General features: G+C 40.5%; 1 protein-coding gene and 1 long non-coding RNA gene across 8 annotated transcripts in view; both read left to right on the top strand.

The window, feature by feature from the left end:
• The window catches only part of TJP1 (tight junction protein 1), a 268094-nt gene that overhangs the window by 21923 nt on the left and 220975 nt on the right, over positions 1–25196 (top strand). The window lies entirely within an intron of this gene.
• Positions 7406–18479, top strand: LOC117975963 (uncharacterized). Its single transcript, XR_004666395.3, has 3 exons — positions 7406–7453; positions 15768–15862; positions 17548–18479. It is a non-coding gene; the product is annotated as an uncharacterized LOC117975963 (long non-coding RNA).

The raw sequence follows: 25196 nt of genomic DNA, 5'->3' as shown, positions 1-25196 counted from the left end.
CATCAGGGCGCATGCCGTGAGGTTAACCTTGCTGGCCTGGGCATGTTGCGTCTGCCAGATTCTCTCACACTTAATTCACCATGTGGTCCTCTTGGTAATTCATTAGTATTTTGTGGTGAGATGTTTCAAGATTACACCAGTGTCTCTCATCAGACTTCCATCCACTAGCCCTGGCCTCCACGGATGACTCCTGCCCAAATCAGCCACGTCTATGCTGATTGCCAAATAGTGATTTCATATTCCTTTCATTCATTCTGCATTTATTAGTTGGCATTCCACTGTAGTAAAAAGCTTTCTCTTGTCTATTAATTTGCATTGTCATTCATTTCTTTGTAACAGTGTCAACTCGTGGAGACCTGTGATTTAGACAGTGGGAGCTCCTTCAGCCTGGCTCTCCTGATGTTGTGACATGTCCCTTTCAATCTTTGAAGACTTCCTTGTTTTCTGCATATTGTGTTCCAGGTTTAGTTTATACTTTTGTTGCCCCAGTCCTGGAATAAGCCTTTTCTTCAAGGAGGCTCTGGTTCCCTTTGATGGAGTATTTAGAAACCGTGATGTAGGGGGTTCAGTGTGCTTAGTTCTTTGATGTACTGTACATTTCTTCCAGGCCCTCTCAGCAGACAGCAGAAAAGATACAGTGAATATAAATGAACATGCAAGCACATATACATTATCATCTGTAACCTGTGTCCTTCTGTGTGTGCGTGTGTGTGTGTGTGTGTTTAATAGCCGTAAGTTCTCACTGGTACTCCTATTTCAGTTCCTTGCCTCATAGTTCTTTCTAGCTTTCCTCCCTTTCTGTGTTCCAGGAGTGAGAAACCTAGCTTTCCCTGTCCTCATCCCTTCATTTGTTGCTGTCAAACTTACTCTTGGCTCAGTGTAAGCAGTCTCCCAGGCACACTGATCCTCCTCTACCCACCAGTGCCCAGTATCCTGGGCATTGGGTTTCGTGCTGCCATGGGCCTCCATGTGGCTTTGGGGGAATTCTTGGCAAGTGAGGTTTTAGTGAGAGAGAGTAGAGGAGCTCTTATCTCAAATGGAATGGTTTGAAGTAATGAAGTTTGTAGGGCAGTTTCAGCTTCTCGATAAGTACTTGTTGAAATCTCACCAACTGACTTGGCTATGTCTTTCTCTTTGGAAATTAGTGAAAAGAATATCAGCTGGTGATTCTTAGAATAAAAGTTCTTACTTTTTCCAGATTCTCCTAGCTAACATAATTCCTACTTAGGCACATACTTGTGCTACACACATTGTCTACACATGCACTGAACATTTGGCTCCAGTGTTAGGGCCTAGACCTTTTGGTCTTGGGGACATTTTGACCTGGCCCTTGTCTCCGTGACCATATACTTGAAACACCAGAGGGGAGTTACTCACCAGTGAGGAAGGTTAGTATGAGATCCCAAGTGATCACAAGTGTACAAGTATGTGGGAGGGCTGGATTTTTATTAAAGTAGACCAGTCCTGTAGAATATTTCATAATGACAATTCTTGGTAGAAATAGTCAACATAAAACAAGACAGACACTGGGTTAAGTGGCATAGTCAAACCTCATACAGTTGAAAAGCTGACAGAAGAAGTAAAATTAAAATTGACATTTGCTGATATTTAATACAGTAAAATTTGTTTTTGAATTCAGATCAACAAAAGAATGAAATATTCATGACAGATTTAAAATCTTCAGACTTTGATCCAGGTTATTGGACTTTATAAAATAAACAAAAAGCAGTTGCCAGTAGAGAGAATTCATAATGACAGAAGCTATAATTGGTAAATATTTGAAGTAGGTAAAATCCGATTGATTTAAAATTTACCTAGAAAAGCCTTATCTCCGTGAAAATAATTGCAGGAAAAGATCAGTTGAAGAAGGAAAAAATTAGCTGTTTCATGTACTTTAGAGAAAATTGAACAAGGGATTATATTGGCTTTATGAAATTAAAATATTTTGTCAATAAGATGTTGCCAGTGTTGGTGTAATTCCAATTCAGATATCTGTATTTATAAACATAGGGTCATAAATTCCTTGGTGCCCCCGTCCCCGTCCCCCCACCAACAAAAGCTGGTCACAGTATTCACTAGGTCAAAATTGTGATACTAAAAAGTCAAGGCCGGGCGCGGTGGCTCACGCCTGTAATCCCAGCACTTTGGGAGGCCAAGGCAGGTGGATCACGAGGTCAGGAGGTCGAGACCATCCTGGGTAACATGGTGAAACCCCGTCTCTACTAAAAATACAAAAAAAATTAGCCGGGTGTGGTGGCGGGTGCCTGTAATCCCAGCTAGTCGGGAGGCAGAGGCAGGAGAGTGGCATGAACCCGGGAGGTGGAGCTTGCAGTGAGCCAAGATTGCACCACTGCACTCCAGCCTAGGCAACTGAGCAAGACTCTGTCTCAAAAATAAATAAATAAATTAATTAAATAAATAAAAAAATTTAAAGTCAAGTACCTGTTTTCTAATGATTTTTAATTTTTACATAGAAAATATTTCCTTTAAGTACCTTAACAGGTAGAAAATTTTTGTTTAGTCTTATTTAGTTTTGTGTGTGTGTTTTGTTTTAGATGGAGTCTCGCTCTGTCACCTAGGCTGGAGTGCAGTGGCACAATCTTGGCTCACTGCAACCTCTGCCTGCTGGGTTCAAGCAATTCTCCTCCCTCAGCCTCCTGAGTAGCTAGGACTACAGGTGCGCGCCACCATACCCAGCTAATTTTTGTATTTTTAGTAGAGACGGGGTTTCACCATTTTGGCCAGGCTGGTCTCAAACTCCTGACCTCAGATGATCTGCCCACCTTGGCCTCCCAAAGTGCTAGGATTACAGGCATAAGCCACCATGCTTGGCCTGAAAATATTGCCTTTTTTTTTTTTTTTTTTTTTGAGATGGAGTCTCACTGTTGTCAGCCTGGGCTGGAATGCCGTGGCACAATCTCGGCTCACTGCAACATCCACCTCCCAGTTCCAGCAATTCTCCTGCCTCAGCCTCCTGAGTAGCTGAGATTACAGGTGCACGCCACCATGCCCAGCTAATTTTTGTATTTTTAGTAGAGACGAGGTTTCACCATGTTGGCCAGGCTAGTCTCAAACTCCTGACCTCATGATCCACCCGCCTCGGCCTCCCAAAGTGCTGGGATTACAGGCGTGAGCCACTGCGCCTGGCCGTGTTTTTAATAAATAGCAAAAGAAGCCAAAACTCTAACTTGTAAAGTAGTCATTAGGTTTTCCCTAATTGTACACTTAGGGAAAGAAGGATTAGCTAAATTCATGGATTTGACTGAATGCATGTTTTAAAAAAGACCTTCTCCATCATCTTTTATGTCAAAAGAGGATGCCTACCCGCTCTCTCTCTTACACATATAAAATCCCTTGTGGCGATCTTCTAGCGTTACTTGGTGAGCTGGTGGTCTTGGTTTCACCAGTGTCTTATCACAGCTTGCAGTTATTTTATTTATTCTTTCATCTGTCTCCAGGAGAAAGTGCGCTCCATCAGAGCAGAGGCCAGGGTAGTTTGTTCCTTCTTGTATCCTTGGTATGTGTGCAGCATATTGTTTTGTCCATAATGGGTGCTAAAGATTGTTGATTAACCAAAATACAGAGAGTATTCACTTAAAAAAAAAGGAAGAAAAGAAAAATGACTTGGGAGTTGGTTCTTATAGGTGCTTATGAACAAGTCCCCTCCCTGGCAGGTCCCCCCGGGCCTGCCCTTGCCAGCCCCAGTTCACCGAGCATACAGCCTGTGTTGCTAACCTGGGTGTCAGTGAACTGCACGGGACATCAGAGTGTGCTGTGGCCCACTCCCAGCCCTCTGCGGAGGTACACACCGCTGTGTGGTAAAGGAGTCTTCCAGAATTATCACCGTTATTAATCTTCCAAACGGAGAGGAGTCAGAGAGACTTGAGGCTCTTTTGCAGAAAAAGGAATCCAGCTATTTTTATAACTTTGGGAGTTCCAGAGGCCAGTCTGAATGCAGTTTGCCAATTGACAACTAATTGGTAGGAGATTTTTGCCCTTAATGGATACTTTCTTGATTAAACTGTGAATGTTCAGATATTTCTAAAGGAGTCTTCCAGACAGCCTTGCAAGAACTCTTGTTTTAAAAAATGGTTGTAAGTACAAAGGCTGCAAAGACTCCATTCTTGTGAGTGGTACCGGCCTTCATCTCCACCTAGTGGGCTTTCTGGATCGGTTTTGCAGCTCAGTATTTTGTCTCCATTCCAGTGGACCTGTGCCATCATCTCTCATCTCTTCAGAGTTTCTTTTCATTAGCAACTGCTAGTTTGGGAGCTTATTGACTCTGACTTTAGGCAGAATTTTATTCATCAGAACTGAGAAGAAAATATAGGCCTTTTAGAAATTTGGGTCTTAATGAAAAGAACAGAGAAAATGTTATTTCAAAGAAGAGAATATTATGCGTTCAGTATTCTGGTTTAACAAATATTTCGTGAAGTCTCTCATGAAAGCAGTTCCTGGATTTTGCTTGACCCTCTCTATCTAGGGCTGAGACGCAGCTCTGGTTGGCGGGCATGGAGACCGCAGCCACCTCTCCTCCCCATTTCTCCAGTTGCTTCCCTCCTCACGGCCTCTTCATGCAGACCAGTGCACCAGCCTCACAGCCAGAACAGTTTAAGCCTAACTTTAGGTTCATCTGAGACTCCCCTGTCCCATCACATGCAAACACATACATGCACGCACGCCATTGTCATCATCTTGTCTGCCTTTAAAATGGTCACAATCTAGTGGAGCCGGCAAAAACGTAAACAAACACGTGATACATGTACAATGGTGGAGGCGGTGCAGAGTGCCTTGGGGGATAACGAAGTGCTCAAAGCTACTTTGTACATAAAGAATCACAAAGAAGGTGGCTGGGAAACTGGATCTGGAAGGACTCATATGACTTTGTTGGGCAAAAAGTGGGGAGGTGTTGAGGGGGCAGAGGGGGGACCGGAGATGGAGCTCACACCAGCTGGTTGAAGGAAACTGCTGGTGGTTCCCAACCCTAGAGCTCTGTAGAGATGCCCCATGAGGGTGGCCTCAAGCCTCCTTCCCCCCTTCAGCCAGAGTAGCTCTGCTTTTATCTGTTCTACTGGAGGGTGAGGAGCACAAACCATTTTATTTGGGAAAAAGGATTTTACTGCTAGGATGGTTTTGTGAAAAGAGAGAGGACTAAGGCAGGGCCAGGGAACCTCACCAGTGCATAGGCAGTCGGAAGGCGAGGGGCCAGCAAAGGAAACTCCTGGGTAAAGGCTGAAGAAGTGAACAGGGGAGTTTCTGGAAGGGAGGAGTGGTCCACGGAGATGTGTCTGGCCTCAAGCAGGTGGGGAAGGCAAAGGCAGCGTGGGCCTGCCTGCGGTCGTAGGAGGTCATTTGCAGAGGCGGAAGTAGAGTTCATCTTTTATTTTTGCTAACCTTGAAAGGAGGGATAATGTAATTTTTTAAAATACATTCACAGAACAGAGAGCCATCAGTGCTTCAAAATCTCCAGAGCTGATGGCATGTAGTTTTGACAGTTTTCATGTATTTCTGACAGTTACAGCTCTCTTCCTCCCCCATCTGTGAAAGTGGCACAGTGCAGTGGACTCATCTCTGGGTGCTGTGGTTATGGTGGTCATCGGGGCAGGGGCGAGGGTGGGGGTCACTTGGAGGTGATTGGTGACATAGGCCATGGGCAGTGGGGTGGCAAGCAGGCCAGAGGAGGTTGAAAAATACAGAAATATAAAGATAGAATGCTTTCCTGTGTGTTGAATGAGTCGATTTATGGAAGTCATTCTTTTTTATCTAATATGGATCTGCTTCAGCTTTTCAGAGATGATCTTAGATTATTTCATTACTTTTCAGTCAGTGATTAGAATCATTTGATCACCACGTTTGTTATGGAACAGTAAATCATCCCTGAGGAACATATAAATAACATAGCGAATCTGTCTGTATGCACACACACGTAATTTCAAGTATAGATAGAAAATTGGTTGTATTTGTCTTGAAACAGATACCATTCTGTTCCCAAAAGTCTAATTGAAAGCAGCTTAGGTCATCCGGTTATTATATGACTGCTGAGCATTAGAATGAAAAATGGACATTTCAGAATATGTTGTTTTCTATCTCTACACATGTTCTTTTTTGGGTAAGTCCTACATTTTGTAGTAGCTAATGTTTCGTGAGGCCTGACTGTGTACCTGGTGCAGAAGGGGAGGGCCACCTGTGACATGGGCACACGCTCTGTGTGCTGGCTCTGGGCAGGCTTTATAAACCAAGAGGAAAGGAATCACTTTGTCTCCCCTATGATTTACTCTTTTCTTTCCTATGGCAGGTGGAGAAGTGAATGCTATAGTTAAGTTCTTTCTAGTTATGACTTTGTAGGTTAGAGGAAGGCCCATTCCTCCGAACCTGACTTGGATGCTGTCATAAGCCCCACCCAGTCTTCCCCCAGAATATCTTACGGCCTGCTAATTCTGGAAGTCTCACAATGAGAGTCACTAATAGGCTTGACAGTGGCTCTATTTCCAGAGTTTGTTATTCAAGTGCATGGTGTCTTAATGCTTTTTGCCTGCTATAACATAATATCATAAACTGGGGGGTCGGGGGGTTATAAACAACAGAAGTTTATTTCTCATGGTTCTGGAGTCTGGGATGACCAAGATCAGGCCATCGCAGATTTGGTGTCTGGGGAGGCCCACTTCCTGGTAGACAGACATCATCTCATTGAGTCCTCACATGGTGAAAGGGCAAACAAGCTCCCTTGGGCCTTTTTTGTAAGGGCACTAATCCCATTCATGAGGGCTCCAGCCCAGCACCTAATCACCTCCCAAAGGCCCCACCTCCTAATACCATCACTTTTGTGGTTAGGATTTCAACAAATGAATTTTGGAGGATGCAAACATTCTGACCGTAGCACATGGTGTGTAGCTGGGTGGTATTTTTCCTTGCCTTCTCTTATGACTCACCAGCATTGCTGCCAGCTTTCACCTTCAGAGTCACTGAGCCTGTGCTAGGGGTTGGGGAGCAGAGTACAGGCTTGGGAAGTGGCTAATGGTAAATCAGGTGTAGGCTCTGGTTTGGGCTGTGAACCAGAGGGAATTGAAGCATTCCCAGAGAGACTTCAGGCAGCTGGAGGTGGAAATGGAGGGTCACAGACTGCAGAGTGTGTACCAGGTGGAGAGAGAATAGCAAAAGCTCCAAGTGCCAAGATGCGTCGTTTGCCCCCAGTACTGACAGGGCACTATTATTTAGGAATAATTAAAAGATCGTATGTCATGAAGCATTACCAGGAAAGTAGAGTTGAGAGCAGGAAAGATGCCGTTTAAATTGAGCCTCAGCATCATCTCAGAACTTGAATGTTCCGTGTTTGCTGCATCCGTGGGAGGGAACCTTACATAAGGCATTATGCAGACACAAGCTGTTGTCTCCATAATCCAGCAGTTATTAGTTGTGTGTTCACATTGTCCAAGACACTGAGCCTGGGAAAAAGGTATCCTTTCTGCTTAGTAGATGGTATCCTAAATCTTCCAACAGCCAGAAGTGGGCATTTAACATGGCAATTTCGGGGATGAACCTTCTCCCTTATGCCTCAGGGCAAGCTGGCCAGCTGTGCAAGCCTTTCAGCCACATGGGGGCAGGGCTTTCTAGCGTGTGCAGTTAGGAAGCGTTGCCAAGTCCTGTTTGGGTCTCTTGTGGTTAAAATACTTTATTTCATTCTTGCTACGTCTTGCCCACCATAACTCTACTTAAATTTATGATGGATGGACTTTAATGTGGAGATGAAAGTGGGATAATCTTTCCAATTTAAAGTTATTTTCGTTGTTCGAATTGCTGGAAGCAATTGATATTTTGAATGGTGTTACTTAGGGCAGAGTGGAAATTTCAGACACCCTGTGCTTATTCGAAGGTGATTTATATACCAAGAACTGTGATAACTGGGGGGTGGTAGTCGAATGACATAGTGCTCTGTTTTATAAGGACTTCCGTGCTGTCAGAAAGAAGTCAAGCTTTTTTTCTTGTTTACTTTCTGCAAGTAATTGGTCAAAATTCTTTGTTTAAAACTAGCTGTAAACTTGTACTACAAACATGATTTTTGACAATTTCATAATTATGCTTTGATATCATTTTCATGTTTAATATAACATAAGCCATCTTTGGAAGCATTTATTAACTTTGTTTCTCCATTTTCTATTGTGTATTAATTTTTAAAAGATTTATTATAGAGAATTAAAACCATAAATTAGTTTTTAAAATGTTTTTATCTTTTTCCTTTTGCTCTAACTATATACTTTGACTTACTGCATTTTATTTAGGTGAGTCAGTCACCGACCTTCCCATACCATTGTGGCATGAAAAGTTTTGGGATTTATGTAATTCAATACATTCATGTTACTGCTGTTTACATTTTAAAAACCTGTTTTAACCTTAGGCTTCCACATAAATGTGATTCTTTTTATATGTCAAGTAGAACAAGCATATTACAGGTCCTGTATTCACAGCAGAATGTTGAAGATGGACTATTTAAATGCTTCAATTTCTTTTCCTCTTGAGTATGTTAAGTGAGATACAGTAAGATTGGTAAGACATGCTCTTGCTTTGAGGCAGGCCACATTTTAATTCATCTAATTTTTTTTAGTGTAACCTAGATTTAGCATTTGATAATTGAACTTCTTTTCTAGTGGATGGGAAATGCTTGCCTTTGTACTTTTCCACATCTAGGTATATTTTGAACCAGGGCAAAAGAACAGCCCAGCTGGAGCTCCTCGGTTATCAGGAGGGTCATTTTGGAAAAGCCTGGAGGGTCGCGCTGCTGCCCTTCTTGACTCATTCTCCAAATGAGGATTGTGTGAAGTACGACTCTGCATGTCACTGCATATCTTTGAGTGGGTCCGTGTTGTCTGCTTTAGGTTGGATACTTGTTCTGTCCGTGGCATCTGATGTTCAAATGGGCATTTCATAACTGCTTTTTAAAGCTGTTAAGTATTCTGTGTGGTACATTCATGAAGTTACTTTAGAACTAGTTGCTTTTAGCATGCCTTTTTCCCCTTAGTTTTCATTACAGAAGATAAAATATATAAATTTACTGCTATTTTTTTCTCAGTATTTTCTTAGATTAGTTTTAGATTATGGTTTTTATTTTAAAATATAATTTTCAGTTCCTTTGTTTGAATGATATAAAATGAGAAAGCCAAGACTTTACCGAATAGAAACCAATACATTTGTAAGCCTGGGGATCCCCAAATGTTTGTTCAAGGTTTGGTTTTCTAGTGTATTACTATCTGATATTACTTTTTTAATTTGTTTTTGCCTGATTGAATGGTTTTACAAATACCATAGGTGGGACTCTTAAACAGAGATCTTCTCATGTTGTGTATAATATGTGGTTATGAAATATAATAGAGTCTATAATAGTAGTATGGTTTGCTAACCACTGAAAGAATTGTGTAAATTTCAGAACTTATAAATTTCATAACACTTATAAATATTATGGTTATAACACTTAACCATAACTTAAAATAAGTAGTTAATGAATTGCTTGTTATAACATGGGTGTTTGCCCATAGGTATGATGGGAAATTGGTTGGAGAAGGAAATGAAAGGAAACAAGAAACAAGGGATCCCAGGGTAAACGCGCCGAGCTGTGTAGCTGGACTCCACTGGGCTGCCAGCGTTCTAAATATATTTTCTAAGGGAACTTGATAAACCCAAGGTGGATCTTACGAACCCAGTAGAGCGGTCTGTAAGCGATAACAGTACTTCATTCCACTAGTTAGTGGTAGTGACATGAATTTGGGAGCACGGGGACCCCTAATAATTTGCGGGATTGAGATAAGGTTTGTACCCCCAGGGAAAAGGAGCTGGTGTCTTGTCAGGACACTGATTGGACATGAGTGCAGTAAGTGGGAGTTTAGTCAGACTGCAGTACCTGGAGTACTAATCTGAAACTAAGCCAAGAGTTGAGCAATCAGAACTGCAGATGTGGGGAAGAAAGCCTCAGTTTGGAGAGCCGGCGGGTGGCCCTGTAGATCCAGACATAGGAAGCCCAAAGGCTTGGTCAGGATGGCTTAGGAAGGTTCTGGGGCTGAAGAAACAAGAAACAAGGAATGAGCACAATGTCTACAACAGGCTGGACCGGGGAAGGCAGGCACTGACAGGTGCTGGCAACATAGAGGAGCTAGATGATGAAGACTGAGTGGACGACTCTATTCAGTATTTAGTGGCGTGTTAATGTTCTCTATAGAAGTCTTTAATTTTTAACATGTGCCATTTTTTTTTAAGTGGGAGAGTGTTGAGTATCTTTAGATGGCTGTGGAGAGTCTTCGAAGATACCAGAGGGAAAGGGAGAATGGAGGGCCCTGGTGCTGTAGGGATGGGACAGATGGATGGACTCTAGCGCATAGGAGGGAGGAAACCCCCAGCGAGGAGGGAACTCATATAGAGACCAGTTTGGGGTTGGGAGGTAGTTTCATTCCCTGAGTGGGCACTGAGATTGCCAGTTGAGGAAGAGGGAGAAGGTGGGGATGCTACAGAGAGGTGATGATGTAGGATTGCTGCTGAGGACCAGAAGGAGAGGGAACCCTGGCTGGGAACATGTTGAGGACCGTACCAGGGCCAGTCTGGTGTCACTCTCTCCAGCAAAGCACATCTGCCTGGGGGTGGCAGTGGAGAGCTGGCACTGCTGGTTTTGAAGGGTGGTATGTGGAGAAAGACAAAGGAAGGAAATAGTTGTGATTAAAGGTGAGAGGGTGATTGAAATGATGGCCCAGGAGACCAGATTGTTGATGCAAGGAGGTGAAGTCAGCAGGAACGGGGGTGTAGGGGGCCTCTTGTGCAACACAAGAGCCTTGGCCTAAGCATTAGATGTGAGCATTTAAGAGATTGGCAGGGGAACTGTGGTGAGAAAGACCATGTATGGTTTTGGGATTGTGCTATAGGAATGGGGCAGGGATCAGGGTCATTCCAGGACTGGAAAAGCCAGGAATTTTGAAGTCCTTTGTAATGACCATAGGTGGTGAAGCCGGCATGAGAGTCTTCAGCAATTCCTGACTGTCCTGTCCTAGTCATGGCTAATTTCGTGCTGCTCCGGCGACATTTCTAAAGCTACCAGCACCTCAAGGGAGGTGTAAGAATTTTAAGAAAATGCCTGGCAATGGTTGCTACAAGACACAAGGGCTTAGAGAGTTGTTACTGTTTATTGGAACAGAGGAGGTGAATACAAAGTTGAGAAGGTAAATGTAAGGAATTTAAATTTGGTTGAAATTCAAGGAACATTTTGAGAATAAGGAACGCTTGAAAGAAGAAAAAGATGTTCTGTGGAGGCAGTTTGAACTGATCAAAGAGTTGAATGCTAAATGTTCAAATGACCTAGGAGATCTACAAGTGTTACTGGTGAGTGTGAAAACAAAGAGAAAAGAGTTCATGTGAGCAATAGAAGAAACATCTGTGGAACACGGAATAATGTGAATGTAGTAATTTCTTTGTGACTTGATTTTGACAGTCACTCTCCAGATATTTGAGAGAGATAATTCTCAGTTTCCCTCTGATGGCCTTGCTTTGTTATTACCTTAAAGACTTCCACATTTAACTTACTAATTTATTTTAACCTATATTAACTATTTCAGGAACTGAAATTGTTAAACATTTTGTAAATCTACAGTCAAATGAAAATCTTTGCAAACTTTGCTTCCTCAAGTCACATCAACCCTTCACACTACTCATAGCAAAGCTAATGGCTTTTGTCTCTAATATAAGTTTGTATTTGAAGTTGAAAACTACTTTAGAAGTTCCAAATATTTCAGTCGTAGGCTTTAGTTATACATACACATAGAAGGTAAATGTTCTTTTTAGAATTTTATTACTCATAAATTTTAGATCCCTTTTTAAGAAGTAGTTAAGGAAGGAGGTCAATAAGCATTCTTGTTTCTCTGGTTTGTTGGCTTTATGACAGAGGATGTCTACATTAGTGTTTTAACTTTGCGTCATTCAAAGTGGGGCTGAGAAGGGAAGTGAGGGTTTGGATGTGGAAGGGATTGGGAAGATCACAGTGACAACCCAGCCCTACTTCTCAGTTACAAAAGGGCAACCTCAATATAAACTTAATGCCAATACTGTGAATCATTACATTCCTTGTTGAATCACAGATTTGTAGGAAAACATGGGTGGGATATTTCACCGTGAATTGTTTTGCTCTTAATGCTGTACCTTAAACTGGCAATTATGCAATTGACCATGTAGCACAGAAACATTCAGTACAGGTAGCATGAACCAATATTTATTGACTAGCTACTACAGATGGACACTTGTATCATCAAAAAATAATATCAAAACAAATGAATATTTTGCTTATTTTAAGGAAACCGGAGTTTCTCAGTCATTTATGTCAGTGCTTAACTGGTTTGAAACATTCCCCATAGTTTCAGTTGTTTTGAAGCTTCACCCAAATACCAGTATTGATTCTCATGTCATGGGTGAGTTGAAGCAGACATAATGAGGGATTTTTTTTCGTCTCTTGTAAGCCCTTAGGTATAGTTTAGTGTGGATGCTTCTTGATTTAAGTTGAGTTTTGTCCCGTGACGTACCTTGGTACTAAAATTACTAAGTTTACCTAGCCGGAGGTTTCTCCTGTCCTCTTCAGCTTGAACTATGTCTGTTGTGACCCCGGTTCTTTTCTCCTGTGTCAGATGACAAGTCATGATCCAGAACTCTTTTAAAGTCCATCCTCTCCCTCTGCTTTCAGGCATTTGTGTTTTTGTTTACTTCTCTCTTCCCAGCATCTTTAGTCTTTCAGTATACTGGGCTTCTCGCCCAGAGAAGGTAGACAGGTAACAGATCTCTAATATCTCGAAAAAAAGCTTGATTTGCCACCTTTCTTTCTGGCCAGATTTGTTGACTGTATGGTGTAAATATGCACATATCCCTATCCCTTCAATCTGTTTTCTTTGCATTCCTGTAATCAGACGTTTACTCCACAGCCGTCTCTCTCAATTGTTAAATATGTTGGCCTTTTCTTAGGATTCATTCTCCTTAACTTCTTTGCAGGATTGGCAGTTGATTGTTATCTTCTTCTTGACATTCTTCCACAATATCCTGATTCTCCTCCTACCTATCTAATTGTACCTTCTCTTTTTTCAAGTTATTTTTCCCAACATATTATTCTGCTCCTTATTCTAATATTGTGTCCTCACTCTTATTTTCTTCCTACAATCTCTTCATCCAAGACTGAGTCTTGACTTTTATTGCTCTAAGCATGACCTCCCAAGTCAACATCCCCAGACCTCACCTCTTTCCTAAGCATTAGCTTGCATCATCTACTGACTGATGGATGTCATCACTTGAATAAGCCACCCTCACTTTGGACCCAGCTTGTTGTGCATCTATGTGTATGTATTTATTAATAGAAACAAAGTAAAGAAAAAATCCAAAATATTGACAAAATGTGTCTGTGTAATGCATGAGGGATTTTTAATGATTTTTATGCTCTTTACATTTGTTTCTTTTTAATTTTAACATTTTAATTAAATATTTCAAATGTGTATTTTGATATCTTTACAAAATTCATAGTTACACATTATTTTATAATCATAAAACAGTTCAAATGTATTAATCATTAAATTGTTTTCAATAGTTCTAATACTATTCAAAATCAGTGTTAGAATTCTGTGTTAGAAATTACAATAAGGAAAAGAATGTTTTCAGTGAGCCTAAATAATTCATTTTTCAAAATGAAAACAAAAATGGAGGCTTTTCATACTTTTGAAAATAGTTGTTTGGAGAGAAGATTGTTGATTTGTAGGAGTTCTTTGTGTATTCTATTATTAGTCCTTTGATGGAATTACACTGGAAATGTCTTCTTGTCAGTAATTTTACCTTTTATTTTCTGCTTCTTGCTCATAATTTTAATGTAGTCATTTTATCAGTCTCTTATGGTTTCTTTTATTTTAATGTCTTGTTTTAAAAAACCCTTTTTTTTCCAGGCCATAAAGATGTTCTCCCATAATTTTTTTTAGAATTTTAAAGTTTGCTTTTTACATTTGAGTCTTTTATTCTGAAATTTAGTTTTTGGATGTGGCAAGAAGTAGAGATTGCTTTGTTATTTTCAATATGGATTACCAGTTGTCTCAGCACCATATATTGGGTGTTTCATCCTTTCCATACTGATCTATAATACCATGTCTGTCAAATGCCAGGTTTCCATATATGTGTGGATTTGTTTCTCTCTTATTTTCCCTTGGTCTGTTTACCTCTCCCTGTGTAGAAACCTGTCTTAGTTACTATAATTGTATAACAAATCTTGAAAGCTGGTAGTGTCAGAGAAGTGTGAACCAGAGCAACTCCATCTTGAATAGAGGCTGGGTAAAATGAGGCTGAGATTTACTGGGCTGTATTCCCAGACAGTTAAAGCATTCTTAGTCACAGGATGAGACAGGAGACAGCACAAGATACAGGTCACAAAGACCTTGCTGATAAAACAGGTTGCAGTAAAGAAGCCACTAAATCCCACCAAAACCAAGAGGGTCACAAGAGTGACTTCTGGTGGTCCTCACTGCTACACTCCCACCAGCACCATGACAATTTACAGATGCCATAGCAACATCAGGAAGTTACCCTACATGGTGTAAAAAGGGTAGGCATGAATAATCCACCCCTTGTTTAGCATATATTCAAGAAGTAACCATAAAAATGGGCAACCAGCAGCCCTTGGGGCTGCTCTGTCTATAGAGTAGCCGTTCTTTTATTCCTTTACTTTCCTAATAAACTTGTTTTCACTTTACAGACTCACCTGAATTCTTTCTTGTGTGAGATCCAAGAACCCTCTCTTGGGGTCTGGATCGGGACTCCTTTCCTCTAACAGTAGGGCAAGTACTTTCCCACCTTAGGCGGTTCTTGAAAGTTGCCTTGGTTGTACTTGGCTCTTTGATCTTCTTTATACATTTTATAATTATCAATCTGTCAGATTCCACACAGAAAACCCTAGCAGGAGTTTGGAATTACATTGAATGTATAGAATTAGAATGGGGAAAATTAATAACTTTATAATTTGGACTCTTGTTATATGTGAATAGAGTACATCTCTCTATTCTTCTAAAATTACTTTCAATAAAACTTTATGTTGTGTGACGTTTGATTTGTTATATAGTTTTTTTGCTGTTGTACATGACTTACAGTTGACCCTTGAACCATATGGGTTTGAACAGTGCGGCTCCACTTATATGCAGATTTTCTTCTGCCTCTGCCACCCCGAGACAGCAAGATCAACCCCTCCTCTTCCCCCTCCTCTGCAGCCTACTCAATGTGAAGTCAACAAGAATGAAGACCTTTATATGATCCACTTCCACTTAATGAACAGTAACTATATTTTCTCCTCTATATGATTTTTTTAACAACATTTTCTTTCCTCTAGTTTATTGTAAGAATACGGTATATACATATAACATACAAAATATGTGTTAATCAACTATTTATGTTATTGGTAAGGCTTCTGGTCAACAGTAGGCTATTAGTAGTTAAGTTCTGGGGGGAGTCAGGAGTTATAGGTGGGTTTTTGACTGCATGAGGGTCAGCACTCCTAACGCTCACATTGTTCAAGTGTCAGCTGTATATTTTTATTTTTATGCTCATGTCTAGACATGTAACTGACTATTGTTTTTCAGGTTATAACCAGGAACCTTTCATTTTAATTCTAATAACTTATAGATTTTCTTAGTTATTCTGTGTAGACTTTCCTGTTCTCTGCACATTATGACAGACTTGTCTCTTCTTTTCCAATCCTTATGCCAGTCCTTTTTGTCTTACTTCCATGTCAGGCACTTCAGCACAGTATTGAATGGAGGCTGTGATTGATAGTGGGCACCCTTATCTTAGTCCAGATTTTAAAGGGACTGCTTCTAATGTCTCATCAGTAAGTATGATATTTGCTGTATGTTTTTGTAGGTAGTCTTTATCAGGTTAGAGAAATCCTCTGTTGGTCTTGGTTTGCTAGGTGTTTGTATCAGGAATGAGTGTTGAATTTTAAAGAGTGATTTTCCTGTACCTGTTAAGATGATAATGCAGTTTTTCTCCTTAGTCTGTCAATGTGATGAATTAAATAATCATACTAAAGTATTTTCTAGTATGATATTGTTTTGTGTTACTTGGATAACTTCTACTTGACAATGGTGTTGCCTAAGATTTTGTAAAATTGTATTTTCTAACATTTTATTTAGGTTTTTAAAATCTGTGTTAGTAAGTGAGATGTTCATGCTGTACTTGTTTGGCTTGGTTTTTGGGTTTTCTTAGCTTCATTATATGAGTTGGGAATAATTTCTTTTTCTGTCATCTGTAATAGTCTGTGTAAATAGAGATTATCTGCATTTTGAATGTTTGATATGATTTGCCAATAATACCATCTAGGGCAGGTGTCCAGGGTTTTATTTATTTTTAGTTTATTTTGAGGGAATAGGTTTTTAACTACTGGATCAATTTCTTTAGTAGGTTTGTTCAAGTTTTACATTTCTTCTTGACTGAATTTTAATGTTACTTATTTTTGGAATTGTCCACTTTTCCCTAAATTTTCAATTGTATTGCATAAAGTTGTTCATAGTATTCTTTTTCAAAAATGTCAGCTGTATCTGTAGTTGCAATCATTTTTTCATTCCTATTTATGCCTTCTGTATTTTTCTATAGTCTTTTCAAAAAGGCAGCTTTCAGTTTTGCTGCTGTTTTAAAAATCAGGATTTTTTTTGTTTCAAGTTTCATTAATTTCTGCCCCTGTTATCTTATACTCTTGTTCTTTTTCTGACTTCTTGAGTCATACATTTATTTATTTATTTATTTTTAATTTTATTTTGAGACAGAGTTTCGCCCTGTCACCCAGGCTGGAGTGCAGTGGCGCCATCTTAGCTCACTGCAACCGCCACCTCCCTGGTTCAAGCGATTCTTCTGCCTCAGCCTCCCGAGTAGCTGGAATTACAGACATGCACCACCACACCCAGCTAACTTTTGTATTTTTAGTAGACATGGGGTTTTGCCGTGTTGGCCAGGCTGGTATCAAACTTATGACCTCATGTCATCCACTTCCCTGGCCTCCCAAAGAGCTGGGACTACAGGCCTGAGCCACAGCACTCAGCCCGAGTCATACATTTAAATTATTGGTTTTCAGGCTTTCTTCTTTTCTAATACACACATAAAACTCCACATTTCTCTCTAAGTAGTGGTTTAGCTGAATCCCATATATTTCAATAGTTAGTGCTTTCATTGTCATCAAAGTTGTAAGTATTTCCTAATATCCTTTATGGTTTCATCTCTGACCTATGATTTTTTAAAACTATGTCCATAAATTTCCAAGATTTTTTTTTTGTCCTTGATTTCTGATTTTATTGGGTTTAAATAATGTAAATTGTATGATAAAGATTCTTTGATCATTGTTGAAATTTGCATTTTTTCTTTTTCTTTAATGACTGTGGAGTTGAAAATAATGGGTTCTCTAGTTGGATCTACATATTTCCTTTAGATTGGGTTTATTGGTTGTTATTCAGCTTTTCTCTACTTGATCAATTAGTTTATTGAGACAAGTGTGTGTGTGTTTTGTTTTGGTTTTTTTTTGAGATGGAGTCTCATTCTGTCGCCCAGGCTGGAGTGCAATGGCAAGATCTCGGCTCACTGCAAGCTCCGCCTCCCGGGTTCACGCCATTCTCCTGTCTCAGCCTCCCGAGTAGCTGGGACTACAGGCGCCCACCACCACGCCCAGCTAATTTTTGTATTTTTAGTAGAGACGGGGTTTCACCGTGTTAGCCAGGATGGTCTCGATCTCCTGACCTCGTGATCTGCCCGCCTTGGCCTCCCAAAGTGCTGGGATTACAGGCATGAGCCACCGTGCCCGGCCGACAAGTGTGTGTTTTAACTCTACTATTGTGAGAGTAAGATTATCTATTTTTCCTTCTAGTGATCAGATTTTGCGAGTAGGAGTTATCTTGTCTATGTCTCTTGGTGTAGATGTGCATGAGTTTCTGTTGGATGTATAACCTTGCCATAGAGTCATTGCATCATAGGTTACACATATGTTCAGTTTTATTAGATATTGCCGAACAGTTCTAAAATGGCTTAAACAATTTATAGTTGTACCAGCAGCTTATGAGAATCACTCAATATATTTAGCAACACTTGTTGTCACTTAAAAAAATTTTTAGCCATCATAGTTGGGATGTACTAGTAGTTTATTTTAGTTTTAATATGCATCTCCCTAACTACTAATGATATTGAGCCTCTCTGCATGTTTATTGGTTCGTCTTTTGGTTTACAGTTCTCTGCCAAAACAACCTCGTCTTTTACCTTGTTGAATATAGTAAACATAGTTCTTTTGCTCTAAATCTAGAGCAATTGTGGGTATGTTTCTGTTGCTTGTGGTGTCTACTAGTGGTTTTTTTTTTCTATATAATCTTGCCTGTTTGTATGCCTGGTTATTTTTGATTGAGTTATCTAAAGATTGAAAAAATGTAAAAATAAATTGAGGTCTAGGATGATAGATATTTCTCCTCCGAGATGGGTTTGTGTTTGTTTCTGGTGGGCACTTGGCAGCAGTAGCAATCTGGGTTAACATCAGTCCGATTTCAAGGACTGAAATGATTCAGAACTAAGCTGCAGTGCCTGTGAGGGCCTGCCAGCTTCTGGTTGGTCTTTACTTTTAAAGAGTACCCCTTCAGGATCCCAGTCCAAATCAACCAAGCTCCCTGGCTTTCGGGGGCCTTAGATTCCAATTTATGTGCCTTCAGCCCTGGATGGAGTCCTTGTTGCTCAGCGATGCTCTCCAGAATCAGAAGGTGCCCCAAGGGGAAGATGGCCCCATATGCTTGGCTCACCTTCTCAGACCTCCATTCTTCCAGGATCTTGGCTTGGCCATTCTTTACCATCTTCTTGATTCTATAATGCCTTCAAGAAAATATCCTTTATATTTTTTCCAGTTGTGTTCAGAGGGGGAGTTAATCTGAATTATCTCATCCTTCAGTCTCAGAATCTAAATTCCTCCAGTATATTTATTTTTTCCTCTTTTTCTCTTAACCTCTGTGTATCTGCATGTGTCTCTATGGATTTTGTGGGGTTTACTTTTCTTTTTACATGGTCTAAATTTTCATCCAGTTAAATGGACACATTTTATTTATTTATACTTGTGATTTATGATGTACTTGGATATATTTCTATCATATTTTTCTTTCCTCCCTTTTTCTGAGGCAGAGTCTTGCTTTGTCACCCAGGCTGGAGTGCAGTGCTGTGATCTCGGCTCACTGCAACCTCTGCCTCCCAGGTTCAAACGATTCTCCTGCCTCAGCCTCCTGAATAGCTGGGATTACAGGCATGCGCCACCACGCCTAGCTAATTTTTGTATTTTTAGTACAGATGGGATTTCACCATGTTGGCCAAGCTGGTCTTGAACTCTTGACCTCAGGTGATGCACCCACCTCACTATCATGTTTTTCTATGCTTTGTATTTGCCTTTTGTTCCCTGGGATTTTTATTTCTTTGGGTCTTTAATAATTTCAAATGTACTCATTGTAGAACTTCTATCTGATAATTATATTATCTAGAGTTTTTTTAAATTTCTGTAATTTACACAAGTAGCTTGAATACTAGGGTAATTTTTCAGGCAAGAGTTTTTCTTTTTATCTTTTTAACATTTATTTCAAAACGTGTCAGTCATTTTCACTACTAAAATCCAGAGAAGACACCAAAGTGAAGACAGGATTAGAAAATATGACCAGTGAAAAATAAATGAGAAACAGAAAATATGTCTTGAAAATATTCCTTACAATAAGAAGCAATCAAAAGTAGAAATCAAGATGAAGAAAGTAGAACCAGATTAGGTATTACTAAGTCATTGTCCGTCACACATATTAATTCATTTCTTGTCCCCAAATACTTCTTTTTTTTTTTTTTTGAGATGGAGTTTTGCTCTTGTTACCCAGGCTGGAGTGCAATGGCGCAGTCTCAGCTCACTGCATCCTCCACCTCCCGGGTTCAAGCAATTCTCCTGCCTCAGCCTCCCGAGTAGCTGAGATTACAGGCATGCTCCACTATGTCCGGTTAATTTGTTGCATTTTTTTGTAGAGACAGGGTTTCACCATGTTGGCCAGACTGGTCTTGAACTCCTGACCTCAGGTGATCCACCCGCCTCGGTCTCCCAAAGTGCTAAGATTGCAAGTGTGAGCTTCTGCGCCTAGCTCATGTTCCCAAATGCTTCTTTACTATTTGATAGGTTCATGTGGTTGGGGGATTTTTGACTGCTTGTGGGAATAAGGATAAAGATTATGCAGTAAAGCTCTTTTAAAAAAATATCAGCTTTTGCTTATAAACTCTAGACTTATTTACTGTACTTTAAAAGTTCACAAAAAAACTTTTATTTCTTTCACCTCATTTTTATCCTTGTTTCTTTGGTTTTCATAAAGTCTGTTGTCTGAGCATAGAGCTTATTCCACTGGGGGGGAGTGTGGGTCCTGGCATGGTGAGCTAACTGCTGCACTAGCTGGCGCCTCCCTCCCTCCAAGGCTTGCTGGCCACCAGGAGGTGCTGCTGAGGGGTCTGAAAGTGGCTGCGGGTTAGAGGGGATGCCCAGGCAAACATTACTGGAGGGAAAGATTAAGAGATGGCAGGGAACAGAGGATGCAGGCCACTAGAGAAAGGAGCTAATTTGTTTTTTATCTTTCTCTCTGTGACAGTCAAGATCTGCCTGTGTCAATAATGAAAAGCGTTGAACTTTACCCTTTCAATGTTGAATTTTATGGTCTGTGAAATAACCTTCCATAAAGCTGTAAAAATGAAAGATCTACCTGTCAGAAGAGCTGAAGGAGAATGTGTCAGAGACTGCTGACCTGCCTATGGACCCAGGAGCCTGCTGACTCAGTGTGACACATACCTTTAAGAACAGCCCATACTAGAAAAAAGGGTGCGTGTATTTGTGTATTTCTAAGAATAATGTCCCAGCCTCTTGGTGAATGCCACGGCTTAGAGGGTGTAACCTCCCTTTTGAAGATGAGGAAACTCAGGTATGGAAGTACTGAGTAGCTTTCTTGAGTAACCAGGAGAAGAAGAGGAGTAGCGCCTGAGTGTCTGCCCTCATGACCTCACCACACACCTGGTGGCAGATGTGCCAGAGTTGTTAGGGCTTCCCGATGCCCTCTGTCCTCAAAGATGTGGGTGCTATCAGATCCTGGGCTGGAGAGCACTTGCTTCCTCGTGCTGTGTGACATCTGGAACATGCTGTGAGAGTAGAATAAGAATTCCAAGTAAAATTATACTGTATATTCTGAAAGAAAGGTAAATTTTGCATACCCAGCCTGCAGAAAGTGTAACAGCTTGTGGTGACCAGGACTGGTTGCTGCCCCTCTGAATCACGCTTTAGACAAGTGGTTGGAAATTGTAGACTGCCACAACCCCTGGTTGTTTGCATAGCATAATCAGCTCTCTGATTATTTCCTGTGACTGGAGTGGGTTCAACAAGAAGATGCTACAGGGAACTGCTGGCACAGGTAGACACAGCCACCATTCCCATGGGATTAGCCTTGCTGTTCACAGCCACTGCATTCTGGGAGACTTCCTGCTCCAGCATTTCAGCAAAAGCTAAGAACCTTGGAATTTAAGCACTGGGACTTTGGGGAGGAGTCAGAGCTGCCCCGTGGGCCTAGCCCCTACCAGCATTCCCAGCATTCCTTAGATAACAGCTAACTGCAGCCGACTTGCAAACCAGGCCTAGGTTAAGATCTCCGTTTAGGAGAGCAACCAAGTTGAATCTCATGGCTGAGATTTCTGGGAAAGAGCCTGTCATTAGCCCACCCCATCCCCAGATTAGCCGCTGCTCCTGAGACTAGGCAGTGTGGTCACATTACACCAAGACAGTGGCTCTCAAGGAAAGGGATAGTATTCAGAGAAGGCAGTAGGTGCTCCCACATCCATGTTGTTGTAGAAATGTATAATATACATAAAAGGGATCACATTATATATACACTTTTGTGTTCTGCTTTATTCACTTATACATCATGAACACTCTTTATAGTTCATATTCTTTGAAAACATTTTAATGTCTTTTTGCTATCTCTTGTATGGGCATATTATGGTTTATTGATTCTTCTACTGTTAAACATTTAGATTTTTTGCAGTTTTTTCCAATTATAAAAATTATTGGCTGGGCATGGTGGCTCATCCGTGTAATCCCAGCATGTTGGGAGGCCGAGGTGGGCAGATCACTTGAGCCCATCTCGGAGTTTTGAGACCAGCCTGAGGAACATGGCAAAACCCTGTCTCTACAAAAATTAGCTAGGTGTGGTGGTGTGTGCCTGTAGTCTCAGCTACTTGGGAGTCTGAGGTGGGAGGATCATTTGAGCCCAGAGAGGTTGAGGCTGAAGTGAGCAGTGATTGTGCCACTGAACTCCAGTTTGGGTGACAGATTTAGTTTTTTTATTTCCTTACGAAAGGTTTCAAAAAGATCACCTCTGAATTAAAGGATAAGAAATTTTAGCTGTCATTATGTACTGTCAATACGTCAGATAGCTTTTTAGAAAGGTGGAGTAACAAATGAATATAGAGGTGGTTTGTTGCATGCCAGTGGTGAAACTCACACACATTAGAATAACACATAGGCATGTTTAGCTGTAAGCATGAGGGTACTCAGGTGGCAGGGGTCACGCAAACATTCCACATATGGGAGAGCTTTTGGTTTTTAACAGCTTTATTGAGAGAATTTAAATGCCATACAATGCACTCATTTAAAGTGTACAATTCAGTGGCTTGTACTATATTCACAGAGTTGAATATACTACTACATGCATAGAGTTGAATATGCATCCATCACCACAGTCATGTTTAGAGTATTTTCATTACCAGCTGTCACCCCCTACTACCTCCATCCCAAGTCTGCAACCACTAATCTACTGTCTTTATAGATTTTCCTATTTGGGATATTCCATGTGAATAGAATCATATAATATATGGTCCCTTGTGTCTGGTCTTTGACTTTGCACGCTGTTTTTAAGGTTCATCCATGTTGTAGCATGTATCAATACTTCGTTCCTGTTTATTGCTGATGGGAGAGCTTATATCACATCAGCAGAAGGGCCTGTGAGTCTGCCGTTAGAGAAAAGGAATTGAGGACCCATTTGGGAGCAGTGATCATGAATTATAGTGGCACTGATTTTCTTTATTATGTGACTTTCTCCAGCATCCTTACATTTTCAGTGACTGTAGCAGTAGTCATTTTTGTGAATGTACCTGTTGATTTACCCTATCCATTATTAGTGGATAAGTCTTTCCTAATCTTCACTCTTTTGAAAACTGCTTCAATAGGTAGATCTTTGAACATTTATGTGATTGTCTTTTGTGGGTGAATTTCTAGAAATAGATTTGGGGGGTGAAGGGGTATGGTCAGTTTACATTTTGACACAGAGTGCCACTCTGCCTTCCCAAAAGCTGGAAGGAACTTGTCTTCATCACACTAAAAATGTCAGTCTTCTTAATCTGTGGTGATTTGCAGTGTGAAAAATTGTTCATTAGTGTTATTGTTAGCATTTTTTGCACTGTTCAGATTAAACAGTTTTTTCATATGTATTTTACTATTTGTGTTTTTTCTTTTAGAATTTATAAGGTTAGAAGTAAGTAGAAGTGTACATTTTTATGTAGTCAAGTATTTTATTTTTCAGTATTTCCTGCTGCTGCTTTAAGTTTAATTAAAATTTTAACAATATCTTGTTACTGTTAATTATCATTATTACACTGTTAACCTGTTTATTATCCCATTATGCTTTTCTTTGATTGTTCTGTTACCATTTCCTTTCTACTATTTTTCCTGTGGTTTATAATAACCATTTAATTTCTTTTAAAAATGCCACCTTCAATGTTACTCTTCAAAATATTTATTCTTCTCAAGATAGAAGAAACTTACAACCCTCAATTAGACATTTTCTAACACAGCTAACCCTTGCATTTTCACACCAATTATTTCTTTCTACTTTAATTTTAGAAGACTCTAAACTGCTAACTGAAGATTTTCTTAGAAACTTAAAAACATAGCCCTTTACAAAAATGTTTATTTGCAGTCTAAGAGTTAGTTAATTTACAAATGAAAACTACTAAATATCAAATTAATAGACAGCAACTTTAGCTGACCTTTGCATTAATTTCTTATATTTTAATTTGCACAACTCTGCAAATACATTTGAAAACAGATTAAAAATTTTCTGTAGAGACATGACCTCACTATGTTGACCAGGCTGGTCTCAAACTCCTAGACTCAAGCAGTTCTCTCACCTCAGCCTCCCAAAGTGCTGGGATTACAGGCCTGGAGTTTAAGAGAGGCACACTGAAGAAGTCTGAGTTCCTTTAAAATACTTGAGCAAAGAATGAAAAGAAAAAGTCCGGGTGCGGTGGCTCACACCTGTAATTCCGACACTTTGGGAGTCTAGGGCGGATGGATCATCTAAGGTCAGGAGTTTGAGACCGGCCTGATCAACATGGTGAAACCCCGTCTCTACTAGAAACATGGAAAAATTAGCTGGGCGGGGTGGTGCATGCCTGTAATCCCAGCTACTTGGGAGGCTCAGGCAGGAGAATCACCTGAACCCGGGAGGCGGAGGTTGCAATGAGCCGAGATCGCGCCATTGTACTCCAGCCTGGGCAACGAGAGCGAAACTCCGTCTTGGAAAAAAAAAAAAAAGAAAGAAAGAAAAAGAAAAAAAATGGGATAATGAAGCAAATATGCCAGACTCTTGATACTGTTGAGAATGGGTATATGTGGGTTCATTATACCATTCTCTCTTCTTTTGATTATATTTAAAATACTTCATAATAAAAACTGTTTAAGCTGTTGAAAAATATGATTCATCAAAAGGAGAGTAAACTGAGCTATCTGGGAAGATGCAGAGGTGGAAAAGAGGGGATCCAGCAGGGGAGAGAAGCACAGGCAAGCCCACATGAACCATGGCAGCAAAGCCTCGTGAGAGCTGTGCCCACACATCTCCTCCGTCCCTACTCTCAGCTCCAGATGAGCTTGCTGCAGGCAGGGGCTGTGAGGTTGTTTCCTGCCCCTGTGTTCCTCTTCCCTGACAGTGGCTGGCCCTGCAGGTTTGCAGGGAAGGTGCTGAGGGGGCTGATAAATCTCTGTTGGATATAGAAGCACCAGAAGTCACGGGGAAATGGAGGGTTTAGGTGTAGATACCTTCCTGAAGCGGAAGCACCTATGAGGCAGTGAGCTGGAATGAAAGGAATCTGGTCTGAAG

This window comes from Pan paniscus, chromosome 16 (genome assembly GCF_029289425.2).
Source record: "Pan paniscus chromosome 16, NHGRI_mPanPan1-v2.0_pri, whole genome shotgun sequence".
Lineage (NCBI taxonomy): Eukaryota > Metazoa > Chordata > Mammalia > Primates > Hominidae > Pan > Pan paniscus.
The sequence above is the reverse complement of the archived record's forward strand: the minus strand, read 5'-3'. Positions and strand labels throughout refer to the sequence as shown.